Raw genomic sequence first — 8,158 nt, forward strand, 5'->3', positions numbered from 1 at the left:
ATGTTATATGTGTTGCACATTAACATATGAATATAGTTTAGGGACTTGTAAATTATAAAATATATGTGACATTTTCTCAAATTTCAGCGAGGTTCCTTCCTTTATCTTGAGTACTGCTATGAGCCATAGGATCATTCAGTCTCATTGCATAAGGACAGCCCACCAGATCCAGTAAGGGAAAGCACAAGTTTCTTACTAGCACTTGGCTCAACCGTAAAACGTACATGATGATCTTGCAGAGTACTAGAGTTTAGGTTTTAGCATCCACAGCTAGTGGCTCATAAGCACATGAAATATTATCTCCAGGGGATTCAAAGCACACTTCGAGTGTCTTTGGACACCTTCACATACATAAATATAGATACACACACATATACAGAAATTACTTTTTTAATTAATAATTTCAGTTTGTTTAACAATATATGGGGTACCCAATGTTAATCTAGATTTCAAACTTGCATGAATGTTTTAATTAAAATAGGTTTTAATTATATCTTTATTAAAATTTTGATTCAATGTATTTTGATGATTTCTTCTTTCATCAGCTACTGCCAGATACTTTCTATCTCCCTTCCCACTTGATTTTATGGTCTCTCTATATTTCTAGGTAAAAATGAAAGCAAAATAAAACAAAAAATCCCAAAATTAAAAAACAAAACCAACAAACAAGACAAAAATTTCTAAAACCAAACCAAACAAAATAAAAATACTACAAAATAACCATAAAGTTTGTTTTGGTCAATTTTAACTGGCTTACTGGATTGCCCTTCATTAAGTATTTTTTTATTCGATCCATTAGTTCTGTGCTCCATATTGTGTCACACTCTTCTGCTATCCTTGTTTTTTCCTTTGTGTTTATTTGAAGTTCAGAATCTTATACCAAGATTGGTAAAGACTCCTAAAACGAAGTCAAAACAAAGATATTGGGAATATATTTTTAAGAACTCTGAAGTTTCTGTTTTATCTTCATTTTCTATCAGGGACAAGTAATTTTTCTTTATCCTTTTCAAGCTATTATTTATGTGTAGAAAAATTACAAAACATCTGGCAGAGATGAAGCCATAAGTTGAAAATACAGTCTACCTAATATATGTGGCCTAGTTTTTGCCCAATAAATGACATATATGAATATGGGGTGCTTCATAAAAACTGCTTCCAATGATGTACCAACAGGCTCACATAACAGAAGTCAAAAGTAGAATTAAAATAGATATAAACTGTAAAAAATGAAAGATTCCACACATATATCCATGTTTCCATATTATTGAACATATGTTCCTTTGCAGTGTATCCCTTTTTACACTATATATATATATATATATATATATATATATATGAGAAAACTTATCAAAAGATATATCATCCATCCTTTCATAAAAATATTCTAGCAGCATTCTCTATTAATATCATTTAATTTTAAAACTATCTCCTCCTGTCACTCTTCACCACTCCTTTAATGTTTCCATATAGACTTTGATTAAAGATACCTCACTTTGGCTTCTTAAATATACAGCTTTAAAAATTTTTTTACATCAATATTTGAATGAAAATCTTTTCTTACAAGAGGAAGCACTACAATACAGAATGTTTAGAATTCTACTAGGGAATGCAATTGCTAAGATTTAACGAGAGTGCACACCTTTTTAAAGATTTGTTTTTACTTTTGTGTATGTGGATGTTTGTCATGTTTATGAAAGTTCCCAAGGAGATACAAAGGCAGCATCAAATCTTCCTGGTTCTGGAGATACAGGTGACTGTAGCATTCACATGTGGGGACTGGAACCTGAACTCTGGTTCTCTGGAAACTCAGCAAGATAATTTAACCACTGAAATATGTGTCCATACTGAGTACTTATTTCTTTATCACTGATAGTTCCCCACTGTAGACATGGGAGCTCTTGGAGCTTCCTAATTCAGTCATATGTTATTGTCATCTTCTTCATTATGACATGATTTTCATTTCATGATCACCTTTTATCTTACATATTATCATCTTCCATATGTGAGCTCTGACTGCATGGCTGGAACAATATGTTCCTTTCTATGTGTGATCTATTCTTGTAGTTTTTAGAAAACGTGTTAATATATATCTCACTAAGTTAACAGAAATTTTAAATACAGCTTATAAAAATATCACTGTTAAAGTTGTGGTTGTTTTATTACAGTTTTTAGCTCCTTTTTATCACTTGATTTTGAAGATCTTTTTCTAAGAATTAAACTGATCTGGGAAATTATTCTTCACTGCACAGGCATCAGATGCAATTAGAATGGGAGGGGCCAAGGAAAAGTAACTCTTCCTTGGAACTTTAGTGAGTCATGTTCAGAGGAAATACTTAGGAAAAACAATGAATTAAAATGAGTAAAAGGAACAATTCCCAATTTTGTGAGGAACCACCATAGTGATTTTGTGACCGTACTAGTTTGCCTTATTCCTCTTCCTCCACATCCTCACCGTCCTGAGCTGTCACTTGTGATTTTGATGTTAGCAATTCTTTCAGGTGTAAGATTGATGTGGGATTTTCCTCTGTATGATGTGATTACCATTAATGAATAAAGAACTGCTTTGAGACTATAGCAGAACAGGGCAGAGCGAAGCAGAGGTAGGTGGGGAGGAGTGGACTGATTGCTGGGAAAAGAAGGGCAAAGTCAGAGAGAGGTTATGTAGCCCCACCAGAGACAGAGGCCAGTTGGAATTTTGCCAGTAAGCCACAGCCACTTGGCAATACATAGATTACTAGCAAAGGGTTAAATGAAAATGTAAGAGTTAGCCAATAAGAAGTTAGAGTGAATGGGTCAAGCAGTTTCTGTGTGGTTGTTTTAGTTCTGAACTGATGGGATGTGCAAGCAGCCCCCTCCTTGCTTTTAAATTGGCACTACTGAGTTGCTGGGAACCAACAAGCTGTCTCCTCCTACAAATTGGTGCCCCAATATGGTGGACTAAACCTGTTAAACCTGAGAAAGCTTGAAAAGGAATCCTAGACACAAAAGCACAGAGTTAAGCATGGTTTAGTAGCAACATTTTCTTGGGTAGGCTCTGTTTTCTAGAAGCAAAGTGCTATGGCTTCCTTGGTGGCAACATTGACCAGGAGTGTGCCTAGAGATGGGGCATTGTGTTTGGTGTTGAGCAGCTTACCATGCTAGACTGGGTGGGGCAAGCAGGAATGCCATTTTACTCCTAACAATGACACAGCTGAAGTTTTAAAGAAGCACTTAAGATTTTAAGAAGCACTCCTGGACAGTAAGTAATTACAGATACACAATAGGATAGATTCAGAGAGATATAGACCTCTAAATGGGTTGTAGTTTTGGATAAATGTACATAGGCTTGGAAGAGAGAAGAAAAAGAATATAGATAGTTATAAAAAGAAGTAAGTCGTATTTAAAAAAGGTAAAGTCTTTAAAGAGACTGAATACAGATAGTAATAGATTAAAAGGAGTTAATAAGCCAAGTAGAGATGGAGAATACACAGAGAGTCTGGATTATATATACTATTGTGTCTTCTTTAAATTTTTTGACTGTGGAGGAGCTAAGTATGGAGAGACATTTCATTGTATGGACTGCTAAGCTAAATCAACATATATGTTTTAAAGGTTTCTTGACTTCAAAGTTTGAGTCTAAGGATATGTTGCTGTGGAAAAAAGGTTTTTCTTTTGTTTCCACAGAGGATGAGAACCTGTGGATTCATTCCAGGCTAATGTGATTTGATAGACCATGACCCCTTGAGGGGTCACCATGAACACCCTCAAAAAATTGCTTCACCCAATAAATAGTAGGAAGAAGTTTGGACAAAACTATGCCCATTTTCCCAAATATTGTTTATAATTTTTTTTTACGTTTAAAGGGAGATATGCTATAGAGATGGATGTTTTGCACTGGTATGACTCTTGGCTTATTGAATCAGGTTATAGGTCAATATTGTTATATGTATATTTATGCTCTTGATTTAGGTATTGTGTTTGTGCATTCATTCAAATGTAATGTATAATTAAGAAACATAAGTTAATAAATAATCATCTATAATAGTCAAGTGTGTAGTCATGTTAGTTAGATTTTCTAGATGTACAGACATGTATTTCAGATAGATAGGTATTCTTAAAACCTCTCAAAGACTACAGAAGATGGAATCACAGAGTCATTTCATATTGCATTTTCCTGTTGGCAAAGAATGTTGAACATCACTTTCAGTGTTTCTTGACCATTTGAGATTTCTCTGTTGAGAATTCCCTATTTAGATCAGTATCTAATTTTAATTGGATTATTTGGCTTGTTGATGTCTAGTTTCTTGATTTCTTTCTTTATTTTGGATAGTAGCCTTCTGTTAAATGTGGAGGTGATGAAAATCTTTCCCCATTCTGTTGGTTTCCATTTTGTCCTATTGACAGTGTCATTGGCCTTATAGAAGCTTTTCCATTTCATGAAGTTCTATTTACTAACTACAATCTTAGTTTGTGCTTTATTGGTGTTTTGTTCAAGTAGTTGCTTCATGTACCAATGATTCAGACTATATATATCCTAATTTCTCTCTTATCATGTTCAGTGTATTTATTTTTTATTGAGGTTTTTAATCCACTTTGGACCTGAGTTTTGTGCAAGGTGATGAATATAGTTCAACTAGCATTTTTATACATCCTGAAACACAGTTAGACCAGCACAATTTCTTGAAGATGCTTTCTCTTTTTTCATTGTGTATTTCTGTTTTTTTAAAAAAAAATAGAGAGTAAGGTATCCACAGGTGAGTGGAATTGCTTCTAGGTCTTTAATTTGATTTCATTGATCAACTTGTCTACATTTATGGCAATACCATACAGTTTTTATTACTGTAACTGTGTAGTACAACTTGAAATCAGGGATGGTGATAATTCCAGATGTTCTTTTATTGAATAAAGATTGTTTGAACTATCTTGTGTTTTTTGTCTGAATAGATAAAGTATTTAAATTACCAATTTATATTTTAAAAGTTATTTTAAAGAAAATCTGAGTATTGCTTTATTTAAGGATGAACAAAAAGGACTGATTTTTCATACCATTCCCACTTTGAATTACTGGATTTTAGAAATTTTCTCTATTTAAGTATTGATTATAATATACTTTTAAATTTAACTTTATTTATAACAATAAGGAGAAAAATCAAAGCATAGAAATGTGTTCAAATCAGAAACTGTCAGCTTATGTCATGTTACTAAAGCACATTTCATTTAGAATAACTTTCATTTACATACACCATCCATTTTTACTATTTTAAAAGTCATTATATTTTGTTATTATTAAGATTGTTTTCTAAATTCTACATGAAGGAACATTAATTTGGAATTTTGTAGTTACAAATTATATATTTGCGCATGAATAAAATATTCATTTAAAATAATATTTAGATAATAGTTTTTATTCAAAGTAAATTACATCTTTTTCTATTTATGTTTTTAGAAGACCTCTTATTATATATTATAGCACAACAAATTGCAGGCATTAAACTGATAGACAATGAAACTTTAATTAAAATACAAGGTAGATGAATGAAGCAAAAAATATTGCTCAGAGAGTTTTAAAAATATTTTTATACAGGGTTCAAGGGCACAATTTTCTCAAATGTCGAATTTTTCAAGCACAACGTGGTAGTCTGGGTATAAGAAGATAAGTTTAGACTTATATTAAATCTGCAAGGCTATTAATATGAATATTTTAGGTATGTAGTTTGCATGAAAATTTATTCTTTTCTGCTCAGGTGGCCACAGTTATAGCAGTTTACCTCTGGTTTATTAAGACCCTGAAGCGCTCAATCTTTTGCAGGACTGTGCTGATTTATCACTAAATTTAATGCTGATGTAGAATAAACATAGTGATAAGAATGCTGTTAACAACCACGTTTATAAGTCACCTCCTGTTTTGTTTTATTTCATTGCCAAGTAATAGGCTAAACTATCAGCTATTTGGGCATATATAGCTTAACATTCAATAACTTTGATGGTCTCAAATTTTCATGTATGATTATGGAATTTACTATTAGCTATATTTATTCTCTCTATCCATATTTAGTAATTTTTGAAGTAGATATTTTAGGTAAAGAAGAAAATACTAGGACAGCAAACTTTCTCATATTGGTTACATTCAAGTTTGTGAAAACTGCTGAATGAGTGACGGGATGCTATAACACTGAGAGACCTGGGATTTTGCTTGGTATCCTAAATTTTCGAGTGCTCAGGCAGTTACACACATATACTCTGTTGGAATGTATCTATAGATTGCATATATTACGATACAGCTGACGTTTTAAGAAGGATTTTTTGACATCCACAGAAGAATAGCATTTCACTTTGTGTGGTACATGGATCAGCACATATTTCTCCACTGTCACACATCCTGAGTTCAGTGTCTATATGATCTAATACACTTTTTTTTTTCAATTATTTCTCTTTTCATTTACTCATTCTCAATGGCTGCCAGTGTAACTTGTGGTTCCTCTGATTTCTAGTCAAGTCAAATGCAATTCTTGATCTGCAGTTCATAGTAGAATATAATGTTGTCACAAATGTGAGTTCTGAGTTTCCAGTAAGTTACTTATTTTGAAGCAATAATAAGTTACATTCTATGCCTGGACCTCTCTTTTATATGTGTGCGTGCATGTGGGCTTGTGAGTGTGTGTGGTATGTGTGTTAGATAAAAAGTTTTTCCTCATGTTTAATGCTAACTGTTCACAAGCTACTCCTCTTCCTCTGCTCCATATGTTATTTCATTTCTGAGTCCAGATTACAGAAGGAGAAGCTCCCATCTGGGATTGCCGTTTGCATGGCATACAAAAGAGGAAGAGGCTTGGCAGAACCACACAATGGCTCCCCAAGCCTCGACTTGGATGAAGATCATTCATTTCCACTTGTCAGAGCAAGTCACATGGCTCGACACTACATTAATTAAGCATGGCTTTTCACATGTCCAGTAGAAGTTGCAGCCAGCGACATCACAAAGAACTAGCAATGCATTATTACTTCACATGATGGTACATATTAATTTTAGAATAAATATTTGTTAATCATACATACTTTAGATGCTGGAGCTTTAATTCATTTTCCATTAAATATCTGTGTATCCCAGGTAAAGAATTTTCAGTGTATCAGACAGATAAATTTAAAAACAACTCTGTAAAAGAAGATGCAGATTATGTTCAGAATCTCCAAAAGAACTACAGGAGAAATGAACTTTAAACACTATAATAGAAGACATTTGCCAAAAGCAAGCAATGAATCTAAGCATTAAGGTAAATCAAGGAAAATATCACAAGGTGAGCAAAGAGGACGATATCAGTTGCTCATGTTATTTATGTCAGATTAATGAGAATTAGACTTTAAAACTAGGAATATTATATTATACTAGCTTCACCTCCTTTTACTCACCCTGTGTTTACTTTCATGGGAGATGACAGTTTTCTTCACTCTTTAGATTCTCATCCCTTGGCCAGGCACAAAGAACTTTATTCATTTTTCTCAAATTACACATTATTTGGTTCCTATTCTAAACTCTATGAATTTTACTTTACTTATTATGTAAACAGGCTGCTGATCTACCCTCTGAGTTTCCTTCTTTTTCATACATATCTTTTATCTTAGAAGTTATTACTCTTGGTTTTGTATTCTGTATTTTCCTTTCTTTTTTTTTATTGAGAAAAGGAAAAAAAAAGTATCCGCCTCCTCCCAGCCTCCCATTTCCCTCCCCCTCCTCCCACCCTTCTCCCCATCCCCCTAGCTCCTCTCCCACTCCCTCTCCAGTCCATAGAGCAGTCAGGGTTCCCTGCCCTGTGGAAAGTCCAAGGTCCGCCCCCCTCCGTCCATGTCTAGGAAGGTGAACAATCAAACTGGCTAGGCTCCCACAAAGCCAGAACATGAATTAGGGTCAAAACCCCGTGCCTTTGTCCTTGGCTTCTCATCATCCCTCATTGTCCGCCATATTCAGAGAGTCCGGTTTTATCCCGTGCTTTTTCAGTAACAGTACAGCTGGCCTTGGTGAGCTCCCAATAGATCAGCCCCACTGTCTCCGTGGGTGGGTGCGCCCCTCATGGTCCCGACTTCCTTGCTCATCTTCTCCCTCCTTCTGCTCCTCATTGGGACCTTGGGAGCTCAGACCAGTGCTCCAGTGTGGGTCTCTGTCTCTATCTCCATCCATCACCAG

The sequence above is a fragment of the Microtus ochrogaster genome, unplaced genomic scaffold (assembly GCF_000317375.1).
Source record: "Microtus ochrogaster isolate Prairie Vole_2 unplaced genomic scaffold, MicOch1.0 UNK6, whole genome shotgun sequence".
NCBI classification, from domain to species: domain Eukaryota; kingdom Metazoa; phylum Chordata; class Mammalia; order Rodentia; family Cricetidae; genus Microtus; species Microtus ochrogaster.